Below are 12,848 nucleotides of genomic sequence, written 5' to 3' on the forward strand. Positions count from 1 at the left end.
AGCCTCAGTATTTCACGAGCTTGGATAAATAGACAATGTATTTTCCCTGGTGGCGGGGAATTCAGGACTAGAGGGCATAGACTTAGGTTGAGAAGGGAAAGATATAAAAGAGACCTAAGGGGTAAATTTTTCAGACAGATGGTGGTGCGTGCATGGAATAAGGGGACAGAAAAAGTGGTGGAGGCTGGTAGAATTGCAACCTTTTAATGGCATTTGGACGGATATATGAATAGGAAGCGCTTGGATGAATATCGGCAGTGTGCTGGCAGGTGGAATTAGATTGGGTTGGGAATTAGATCTGGTCAGCATGGACGGGTTGGACCGAAGTCTCTGTTTCCATGCCGTACATCTCTATGGCTCTATGACCGCACCTTTGCCAATCATGTCACTGGTGCCACAGAATAGCTTCACGTGCTCATTTCCACCCCCACTTCCGGTTTGATATTTGTGGCTGCGCCACGAAGTTTGTCTGATTCTGGTTCTTGGAACTGGGGTTATGTGACTGACTGCAGCAATGGGTACTTCCTTTTGTAGGGAAGTTGGTGTATCAACCGTATTAAAACTGATTGTTACTGATACATACATTGCACCAATATCCCGCACTATCCCCTGAACGTTGTTGTTTTTAGAAATCTATCAAACGCAGTCTTTAACATGCAGTACTCGATGGAACCACCACAGAGTCTGGGGATATCGAATTTAAAGATTCAGCTAATTCTGAATTCCCACATGTCTGCTATCTCTCGCCTAATATTCCTGTTGTCCATCTGCTACTCTTCCTAACATGCCCTCTGTCACTGTAATTATTGCTGGTTTTAAACACGTGTCTCTGCATGACTCAGTGATGGTTTGAATATTAAAATATTCTGCATTGTGGCCGCAGTAAGCTCTTTCGAATCCGAGTCACTGCATTTTACTCCTTGTGACTCATGCTGAAAAGAACACAGAAATACATTAGCTGATTTTACATGAAATCAATCTAAAAGGTTATTATTTTTTTTTCCATCAATCCCCTATGTCTCTCACATCTCTGCGTGTCATATATCAGGATTCAGACTCACCCATTGTCGGAGAATTCCCTCCCTCCCGCAATCACTTACCTCCTTTAAGATCCCCCTCCCATTTCCCTTACAATCACTTTCACATTGACCTCGTTCAGTCTGAGCTGCTGTACTCACTGTTGCTGGCTGACAATGCGCATCGGGACCTTCAAACCAGTTGATCCATTATGATACCACAGTTGTGAGATCAATCCTCATTCAGCAGCTTTTCCTGACATGGATCAGCGATTATTGAAACATCAGGCTCAGGAAGAATGTACAGGGTAGCATTGAGGAAAATAAACTTTAATCAAAAAACACCAGTATTTGTCGACTTCCGCATCATTTATTTCATTTCGGCTCTGGCAAGACTATTGTGTGTAGTTATAATATTCACATTATAGCAGGTATGTGACAGCACTGGAAACCATGCAGGGGAGATTTGCCAGGATATTGTCTGGGCTGAAGAAGAGAGATTGGACAAACTGGAGTTGTTTTTCTTAGAGCAGAGGAGATTGAGTGGGGCATGATTAAGATGTAAAATATACTGAGGGATATGGATAGCACTGCCTGAAATACTTGCTTCACTTTGATGGAGATTTCGAACACGGAAGGCCATCGATTTAAGGTCAGAGGCGGAAAGATTAGAGTGAATGCGTGGAAAAACTTTTTCAAACAGTGGGTGATTGAAATCTGAAACACAGTGCATGCAAGGATCGAAGAGGCAGAAATCTACATAACTTTCCGAAGTATTCGGATGTAAATTTGTGATGCCATGACATACAAGGCTATGGGTCAAGTGATTTACAAAGGAGTTAGGATAGTTAAGCGATTGTTATTGAGCAATACAGATACTCCTCTCGAAGTACGGGTTATTAATACCTGTCCTTCCATTCTCGAATGGATATGTCACAGGAAGAGCTGTGCTGTCTGAAGCAGCGTGGGGGAGTACTACTGCTCCCAGGGAGACAGAGTGACAGTGACAGTGCAAATCCGTGACTTTTGCAAGCTGTACCTAGTGTCGGTATTGGAATGAAAGTCATTACATACTTTTTCTCCGTAGTGAGTGTTTGCTTATAGCCCGTAGCTCAGGAAGATATACATTCTACTGCACTTTCCCTACTAACCCATACCACTGAATACTGGCACTATGCAGGACAATTTCTCTCTGTACACCCTCGTCCAATCCTCTTTGACCCCCAGCACTTCCCCATATGGCACCATTCCACGAAATCCCAGAAGGTGTAATGTTTCTCGTTTATGATGTCTCTCCTCACGGTGTAAGGTTCCAGTGATTTATCTGTCCATCACTCAATTTAGCAAACTGCATTTCCAGCTCATAATGTAATATCGTCTGGACAGGGGAGGGAAAAACAGAGCGGATGACAAACGTGTGTACACCTTCGTTCTGTCTGTAAGCAAAAAAGAACTTGAGCCTCCAGGTTCCTGTCACTGCAACTTCCAATGTGTTCCCATGCCTCCATTTTAGTTTGGTCTGCTGCAGAGCTCCCGCATAGCACAGCACAAGTTGGAAGAGCGGCACGTCATTTCCTACTGAGACACCGTGCAATCTTCAATACCCAATATCGAGTTCAATCATTTTAGACCCTGTCCACCTTCTTTTACGGTTCTGCCCCACCTACACATACCATTCGTTCCAAAGGCGAATCGTTTGGCTCGAAAATCACTCCCCAGATGCACTAGACCTGCTTTTTTCCCGATATTTCTGCTTTTCCTTTGATAACTTTATTCTGTTCTGATTGCCAGCCTTCAGGAAACGTGTGTTTGCACTGGACGGTGGTCAGAGGAGATTTACCAACGTGGTGCCTGAGCTCGACCATTCCCCCTGCGAAGATAAGTGAAAGTGAGGGCTGCAGGTGCTGGAGCTCAGAGTTAGAGTGTGGAGCTGGAAAAGCACAGCACGTCAGTATCTGAGGAGAAGAGAATCGATTCTTCGGGCACAAGCCACTGTCATTGCATTAATAGCCGATGCCTGGAGAAAGAACGTCTTATATTCCACCTTAGGACCCTGAAATCACATGGGATAAATGTGTATTTTAATAGCTTCCTCATTTCACCTCCCCCCACATTATCGCAGTCCAAAGCCTCCAACTAGGCAATGCTCTCTGGACCCGGCCAACGATCCCCCCTCTGAACTGTCACATTCTCCCTCACCTTCATACACCTATCACTTTCTCAGCTACCAGACCGCCAATCCCATTCCCCTCCCTCAGCCCCCACTCAAAAGCTTCATTCCTGATGAAGGGCTTATGCCCGAAACATCGATTCTCCTGCTCCTCGGTTGCTGCCTGACCTGCTGTGCTCTTAAAGCACTACACTCTCGCCACTGCAAAGATAGATGAGCTCGACTGGGACTCTTTATCTGAGAGCGGAGAAAGCTGAGAGAGGATGTGAATAATGTGCACAGGAAGGGGATAGATCAGTGTAACAGGAATGAACTTCTTATGGGAAGGGTTAATAACCAGGGATACAGATAAAAAGCTAGATATAGGATGTTCAGAGACAATTTAGGAAGAATGTTTACATCCTGAGACTGTTTTATTGTCTGCAACTCACTGTTTGAACGTGTGGTAAAGCTAAGAGTCATCAAAACACTTCAGGACTATTTAGCCGAACACTTGAGGAGCTAGAGCATGCATGGATAAGGACCAGGTACTGAAAAGTGGGGCGAGATAAACAGATGTTTGATGAAAGACTTCAACACCGCAGCGTTGGGTGCAGTAAAATGGAGGCTAGCGCAGCTCTGTGGCACAATGAAAGATGTGTTGGAAATCTACTGCATTGTTATGATTGCGATTCAACGTTTGTGGGGTTCAGTCCCAGAAGAATCGGAGGTTAGTTCAGATTTCAGCTGAATGAATGATTGTTCTGCTGATTCATCATCAGTTACCGTCGTCTGGAGATCTCGTCCCTGCTATGGAACAGAGAAGATTCCTCACTTTCTGGGTGGTGAGTTTTGAGTGAATCATATCATTTGAACATGATCAGCCCAGAATTGGCGTCACACACTCAAAACCTACTGCAGAAGGCCACTGATACTAAAAACATTTCCCTCACACAGATGCACAGCGTTTTTCGGTTTATTCAGTGTCTTTTTCCCTTTAGGACACAGGTTGATGTGGATGGACTGGGAAAAGACATCGATGTGTTTGGTCAGCCATGGTGACATCAAATGGCGCGGTAGTGCTGACGGGTGAAATGGCCCCATCCTATTCCTCACTGTCTGTGCTGTTTCTGTCAGAGGGTTTTAAACAATAACATGATGAGGACCCTGTGAATCTGCATCATGGAATAGCAAGGACCTCCCCTTTATCCCACCACTCTCACAGCTGGAATACACAGCTCCAGTTGCAGCTTCAGATCAGAAAAGTGGAGGATTTTTCCAGGCGCTCTGTCAGACTGCATGCTCCTTCACACAGGTTTACAACTGGACACATGGAGCAAACGGCTCTGTGCATATTGGGGATTCAGGGAAATATTTCTCCTTTGCCTGCCTATAGTTCTGGGCACGGTAATAAACATGAATATGGAATATTCAGTATCTCACTATGGCTTCTTATCACTTTTCAATTTAAACTGAAATTCAATTTATTCTTGCATGACATTCTTATATCTTCCGTATTCATGAAAACTGTGCAACATGTCCTTGGATGCAACCATGGTGAAATTGATGATGAGTGCAGTATGTTTCATGTTGTCTGTAGGAACTTGCAGAAGAAAGTTAGTGAAGAGTCGTTGAATCGAATTGAAGCAGACTGAATGAGAAGCCCTGTGACAGCGATAATATAACATTGTCTGTAAACAAGGCAGCGACCCACAGAAATCCAGTTTTCAATCAAGTCTATTTTGCACAACATTTTTCTGTGTCCCATTTCATGACCCTGATGCTCGAATAGTCACATGTACATATCGGTTCATCCTCCTCTACCTTAGCTTTAATTCCAGAACCACTGCAAATGTAGAACAGGCGGGTCGTAGTTCCCAGAGGTACGGGTAGGGCACTTTATAAGTTTGCTGCCGGCGGCTCCAGTGGAGCAACTGATCAGCGCTTGGTACTTAACAGCATGTAAAAATGTCTCAGTTGTAATTTCAATACTTGTCTAAAGCTGTTTTTACTGACGTTAATCAAGAAATATTGGAGCACCAGACTGAAGTGTAGTTGAAGAATAATGTCGAAGAAAGCAGCACCTATTCTAAAACTCCAAGTTCTGATTTGTGGGATTGTTCTCTCTTTGGGAAAGGTATCAATTAGTAACCATAACACTACACATATTCCCCGGTTGATTATCCATCTGTGGAGCGAGACACAGAGGTGATATGTGACCTTGATGTCCTTTTTCAAATCTCTGACACTCTTGATTACATTGTTGAAAAAGCTGTTTAACTCGTTTCATATAATCCTGTTTTCTGCAAACTCACACAGCTCATTAAACCGTTCGAAAGGCATTAGACTTATATGTTTGTGTCGAATGAATGTTGTCAGTGAATCTGGCAAAGTCATGACAAACAGTTTTTCTCTGTGCCTCATAGAGGGTTCAAACAGGAATAAGAACGAATCTTGTGGCTGGATGTTTCGGGAGGAGATCAGTGAGTATTAAATGGACTCAGTCCCATGCCTGGTCATTGTGACCAAATGTTCAAGGCAACAGATGGCAATAGAAATGATGCTTGACATCGACAGGTCCATTCCTACTCACTAGAGTCATCAGTGTATTAAAGATCACCTGAGCGGTGGAGATGAGGATCCTTATGGCAACCTGAGACCGTGTGACAATTAATCCCACGTTGTTAGTCTCACTCTATACCATAAACAAGTTAGCCAGCGGACTGAGCTAACAGGCCTCCATTCAATGCAAAGCTAAAACAAACAGCTCAGTACATTAACAATTTGTAGTAGTTCACGTCGAACCAGCGGCTACACCTTTCAACACCACCAGTTATTCTTACACTTAACATGTTCAGTTGCAGGTATTGAGCAATTTCTTTCCGATGAACGCTAAACAATTCGAGTGTGACACTTTTGCCTCCCCATCCAGGCATTCAGAATCCCTGTCCCTGTTAAATTCGCTCCTTGTGTGTCTGCACGTGGCCTTTCAAATATGCTAGAATCATCTTCTGAAATGTTTTATTTTCTTTTTGAAAAATCAGCTCCGATTTCAATAACTCTCAGAATGAAAAGTACCTGCTGTAAATCTCTTTGTCGTTCCCCGCTGGATTTGAAGCTCGAATCTTTAATTATACACTCACCTGAACGAGGGAATTTCCCTCCTATTTACCCCTACCAACCTCACATCAGCTGGAAAACCTCCATTAGGACACAACTCAGTCATTCCTGATTTGTGTCGCGTGATTCTTCATCTATTCCAGCTTCCCATTAAATCCCTTCTTTTCTTGTGGCTTTATCTCCCAGTAAATCTCATTTCCGTCTTCTCTAACGATTTTGTATCAAGGGAACTCTGACCATATCCTTCTTAACCATATTCCACACCCAACATCCGTGTATTTCATCATGTCTTTATATCCCAGTAAATTTCGTCCTGAGAAATGATGTTGAGACTAATTCAACTCATGAAAACTTACCACATTACCGGTACAGGAAAGGTGTGGGCTGTTTTACTTCCAGCTGAATCGCTTGGCCGCAGCAACATTGGGTCAAATCGCAGTCACACAGGTGACTGTTGTTCTCATTTTTATTTCTTTTCAACGCGTGCTGAAGTAACACCGTGAGGAATCAATTGATATTGTAAGGCACACATAAGGGGGCGTGTTTAATCTGAGGTTATGTGAATAGGGCAGTTTTGATTAACATAGACCAGAGATTGTTCAAATGTCAGGCACATCAGATTGATAGAGAGTGATGTTGAGCGAAATAGACTGTCGTGGCAAATGACAGCGTTATGATGTTCTGGGTGTAATGTACTTTTAATGGTGCTGAAATGTCTGGCTAGCACAGGGAGTGCAGAAGAAGGTAACAACATAACATTTGGTCAAAAAAACTAAGAGCTGTGTTACATGGATACAAAAAACAAATTCAAATTCGGCCAATCAGTTTAAATTATGCCCCAATCTAGTTTGTACTTAGTAGTTTTACATTATTCAAAGCAATGAAGCGATCCGACGTTGTGTGGGACAAATATCGGACATTTTGAACAGTTACCCAGAGCGGCAAAGAACAGCAAAGAGAGCAGCTAAAAGACCAACAGATGGAGGATGTTAGTAAAACCGCCAAGAGGTGCCTATCTGGAGAAATAGATTGCAAAGAAAAACAGCATTTACACCGACCTGGAGAAAAAAAATCTACAGAGGAAGATACAAAGAGAAGATTCGACAACTGGTTGGTTTTTAAATTTGATTTTTTTTAATAAATGGTAATGGTGTCGGGAGTGGGGGAGGATTTATAGAACAGAAGGTTAAAGACCGGTTCAGAGAAAGGAGTTGTAAGTAGGTGTAAGTTGATTTTCTCTGTCAAATGATAAAAAAAACAATAAAGTTGGTATATTTAACTTTGAATAGTGGTTTTTGGGCTAGTTCTTTGTCTCTTGAATTTTAACAGATCACAGCACGGGGGGAATTCTTTCTGTTTTGCTGTTTTACATTAGCAGAGGGGTTTACCCCGTCACGTAACATCATTTTCTGTGATTGTTTTGTTATTTCGCTCCTTCGTGCATTTTGCCTCATTACCGATTTTGAAGTTGTTCCCTCTACACAAAAGGTCCGGGCTTTTGCACCACTGTACAAAAGGTACCGTGTGTCTAAGCGACAGGGCTCCCTACAATGACATCCTGATATCGACCCATTGAAACAGCACTGCGCACTCTCCTCGAGTCTGGAAAACAATCCCTTCACAGATAATGTTACATCCCGCTCTCAAGGGGCTTTTCATCCCATCGCTTTCAATTCCTCACAGAATCCGTTTCAACAGGTTTTTCACTGAGTCATTTCTTTGATTGTGTTCAAATCCTGTGAGTAGAGGGTCACAGTTGGAGCAGGATGAGCCCATAACCCAGACCATACTCTGTGAACGTTAATCTGCTGTTCATCATTTCACTAACATCAAGTAGATGTATCTATGCTCTGCAAAATGTTCACGCCTGTTTTAAGAAGTAAGATAAACAGTTCCTGGTTCTTGCTTTTGTTGTCACACAGACCAAGATTGTAAATGTTGGGAACATGCACTGGTCGTGACTGTTTGCTCTCCCACATCCGTTTTCTCCCCAGCAGGTGTTCACATGATGGTCTGAATCGCTTTCTTCTGTTCCCTGTCACTCTGGGATGATGGGAGCTGTGAGGTCTACTCTCTGAGCTGGGGGTAGTGTGATAAAGCTTATACACATCAGGTGCAATGTGCCTGAGCGTCAGGTCTCGCTGCAATAACATCCCATGCTGATTCAGACCGCCGAGCCCTCGCTGTGACTTCGAGAAGGACACAGACACAGATGACTGGGAGAGATTCTCTCTTTCCCTGCAGGTCTGCGCATTTCGATCTGTCTCAGATGACGTTATTTGCACAAGGTTCCCAAAAGAATATCAGGTCCTATGCATACGCATTCTCCCTTTTGTACAGCTTTCCAGAATTTCCATAACTCCTACTCCCTCTAACCCTCTCCACTCTCCACAACCCCGTGTTTGACAGTGAGCTGAAGAGTCCATTCACGTTGCTCTCCCACAACACTGATTGCCAATTGGAGATGAGTTCGTCCAGCTGCCAATGGTGGGAGCCCGCTCGCGGGCGAAGTCGCTAGCACAGCCTCCTGGGAACTGGGAGTCAAAATGGCAAGGAGCTGTGATTAAAACTCAGTGCTGCCTTCACTCCGAAACACCAGAAAAACATTTTTTTAAAAAAACAAGGAAACTCACCTGATTTATGGATCATGCTTCTGCTGTGTCTGGCTTGTTGTTCTGGGGTGTGAGATCAGTTGAGCCCAGGAGTTTTGCATCCAGTTGAATTTTTGACTCAGTGGTATGATTTTGATGAGATCGAGTTCAGATCAAGGTGCCGAAGCTTCAAGACAAACAACAGCAACTTCTTGTAGTTCGTTACTGGACTGAGAAATTGATTCCCTAACTTCAAAAGATGCTGATCCTGTTAATGTGGATTTTGCCGAGAGCACGTCCTGTGCGGAGTAACCTGAAAGCCTTAATCTGTTCAAAATTTGTTTTTTTCTTCTCATGCTGTGATCTGTATGCCCTTGATTAGTATGATCTGCCTTTACTAATCACAAACAAAGGTATTAACTGTACTCAGGTTCATGTGACAATCAATCAGTCAAATAAAGTCAATCAATCGAACCACACAAACATTTACTTATTGTTTGGTGCCAGCACAGCGAAGGTGGGCTGCATGGCCTCACTTTGCACTGTGACATATTTTGTGATTCTGAGTGAAATCACAGTTAAAGCAACAGAATGTGGGAAGTTACTCACAGGTTATATTGACACAGCCAAAATACATCTGCGCCACAGAGTATCACACAATAAAAGTGAAGACCATTTGAAATCATCCTCTGAGGTACATGCCACATGCCAGACGAAAAGCTGAAGACTGTGTGAAACTGCTATGGTTAGTGCTATCAGAGCAGCCCAGGGGGAGTGTATTGGGCTCATAACCCGGAAATTAATGGATTGAAAACATCCTCTGCTCGTTGACAATTCTACGTTTCAGTATGTGTACTGCCCCCGCCAGTGTTTCTCTATAAGAGCTCTATTCTACACATTGCATGTTGTTTCGTTTTCCGCTTCCTTTCACTCAATATATCTGAAATGAATATTTCATACTGATACACCCAGAAATTTACACAATTGAGGAAACACACTGGTGAAGTTCTGGAAGCTCTTTTCCTGTCGGTCTACTCTGTTGTGACGCGCAAAATTACTTGCCAGAGCTGGGAATATACTGGTGAACGTGAGACATATCAGTTGCAGAGTGCTGTATGCGCATAACGCCCTGCAATTATTTCCCACGCTGTTTCACAGAGCAGTGTTCTCCCTGTGAAATGAAAAGCTGTGAATTCCAATCGGATCAACTTGTTGGATACAGCATTATGATACAAACACAGCTCCACATTATAAGGACATACATCACCAACAATGAATTACCACAGAGATATACAAGCGACAGAGAGTCGCCATGGAATCGATGGGCTGAACAGCTTCTGTTGGCGCGTGAGTGATGCCACACGTTGATGCTGCCCTTTGTCCTGTACCTGGGACAGAGTCGCTGATGATGAAACAATGTCTCATTGTTCACCCTATCTTCTGTGATAGACTGCCTGCAGCCCCGCAGACAAGGGACATGGGGATGGCTCTCAGTGAGTGAAGGTTTTACTCGGATTGTCTTCATCTGGGAGAGTTGGGGCTCAGATGTGAACTGCTGCCTGATTGCAGCAAAGAAGCCGATGTTACTATTACAAAAGCCTTTCTGCAGGATTGTTGTGTGAAGATTGATTCAGAACAGCAAACAGGCTGCACAGAAATGCCCTCGCATGAGTTTACCTGAGGGTCGAGAGTCCGGGTTACATTTCTGTCTTTTCCCCCAGCTCAACATATTTATCGCTGTCTCAAATAAATGATATTTGCAGGAAGTTTTCAATCAAATGTGCTGATTTCCAGCACTTGGTGGAACTGGCTGTGCCGATGAGAGCGAGCTTTCGAGCATATCCGCGCTTGCCTCTCCTCACACTGCTTGCAGGTGGAGGGAAATATCTGAATACTTTGCCGATGGAGACAACTTAGTCCAAGCGGAAGGGATAAATAGCACTATCCCGTGAACAAGGAGACAAAATGAGAAGGGATATTCTTGAAACACCTTGGTGCTTAGAATTCCGAGGACAAAGTGGGATGTAGTTGGAACTGAGCGACTCTCAGCTGCTTTGGCGTTGGACATGTAAGAGTTTCGACGGCATGATCTTCGCTTAGTAGCTTGTGTTAATACTGGCATGGGAGAATGTCTGACTTCAAGTCGCCATCGAGCCTTGGTTGTTTGATTTCACTTTTGCCCGGTCGTCCGATCAACTATTTGATAAAGAGATGCAAATCATTAAGTTGCATCCCTTGAAATACCTATGGGTTTTGTGGTCAGAAGTGTCATTATAGTGGGCATGGCACAGTACCACATGTGGTGAAAATGAAACAAGTGTTTCAGGATGCTCACCCACACAATCCCACTCTGAATAAATCCACCATCTGGATATTCGCGCAGTTCTGAGTGTGAAACTTTAAGAAGTGGGGACGTGAAATGATTGGAAACAGCACTGAACAGGTTGATGGGAATGGTGTGGTTGACGAGGAATGTCGACAATAAAGGTCATTTGGAAAGGTGGGACAGGTCTCCTTGGAGAGCAGAAGGCCAAAAGCTGGCCTGGTTAAACCTTTCCAAGACATGAGTGGGTTAGAATGAGGAAATAAGGAAGGGAGAATGCTCACTAAGCCTGAAAGGATGGAGAACGATTCGGCAGAGTTTTTAAGACATTAGTAAAAGAATAAAAATATGCATACGGAGAGACCTTTCCACATAGGGAGTGGTTAGGGTCTGTAAACCACTGCCTGACATTGACAAAGACGTAGTTTCAATCGAGTTGTTTAAAAACTAATTTGATGTTTATGTTGAAAGTAAAAATGTGTAGAGTTACAGGGAGAAAGCAAGAGAATGATACAAAAAGAGAAGCACATTTATCTCTGTGGAGAGCCAGCACAGCTAAGGTGTTTTGTGACACATTTGTGATTCTGACTGGAATCATAGTTCGACCAACAGAACGTACGGACTTAAACAACGGTGATATTGGCAAAGCAGGGACACATCTACACAAAAGAATCTTAGCCAGCACGTACATGTCACAGGGAGGATGGCGCTGTCTGAAAATCCTGCAGGGTGTCCTGCGGATCAAACACAACTCACTTCACTGTGCAGGTGCCGTCAGTGCTCTGTCGGGTCGCCATGCAGCCTAAGACGCTGCATTCTGACTCCAGTTTCCAAGGTGGCATAGGTTCGCATCCCCCGCTGCAATTTTTGTGGCTGCAGCGTGTTCAAAGCCCCTAAAAAGCAAAACCGTGGTTTTGATTCTTGTAGAACTAGCAAGAGTGTGAGATCTCTCAAAGCAGTCAATGTCTAAGTTGTCATGGTCGTGTTCACCTCCCACATGGTCAATCGTAGGCTCAAGCAACCCTACTGCTGCAGCTTTGTTGCAGGCAAGTTGGGTTTTCACTGGAACCGAGGAGAGGCTGTTGTTTCATCTCTGTTGTGAAACAATGTCCTGCAGTGACTCTACTCGTCGTTATTTGGTGTTCTGGCGAATGGGAAAACAATTGCAATTATATATGTTTTTAAATTTCTCCCATTTCTTTCATTTCTGTCCCGGAGACGGCGGAAGAGAAAGGTAATCTAATCGAGACTGTGATTGGTGAAATTCACTTTTTATGGCACATTCTCATTGTGTTCTTTCTTTCTCTCTTTTCAGCACTTTCTGGGAAGTGATGGTGAACTAAGGCTCCAGTATGTTTGAAAGAGTAGTATGGAATTGACCTGGTGTTAGTTGTGAGGTTAGTTTATGGCTCATGCCCTCGGACTGTTTCACATTCAGCATTCATGCTTCGCTGTGTCTTAAAATGCATTTGGTATGTCAATTTTGTTTGTGTTCCCTGTTAAATGCTGCCTGTTTTGCCATTCTATAAATACATTACGAGATAAAACGGTTTGTGAGGTAATTTCCAGCAGTAAAAATCCTCAACTGAGGATCCGAGAATATTTCATGGAGTATGGTCAGTCGGGGCAAAAGTAAGGAAGTATTTTGC

Source organism: Chiloscyllium punctatum, chromosome 38 (assembly GCF_047496795.1).
Source record: "Chiloscyllium punctatum isolate Juve2018m chromosome 38, sChiPun1.3, whole genome shotgun sequence".
In the NCBI taxonomy this organism is placed as follows: Eukaryota; Metazoa; Chordata; class Chondrichthyes; order Orectolobiformes; family Hemiscylliidae; genus Chiloscyllium; species Chiloscyllium punctatum.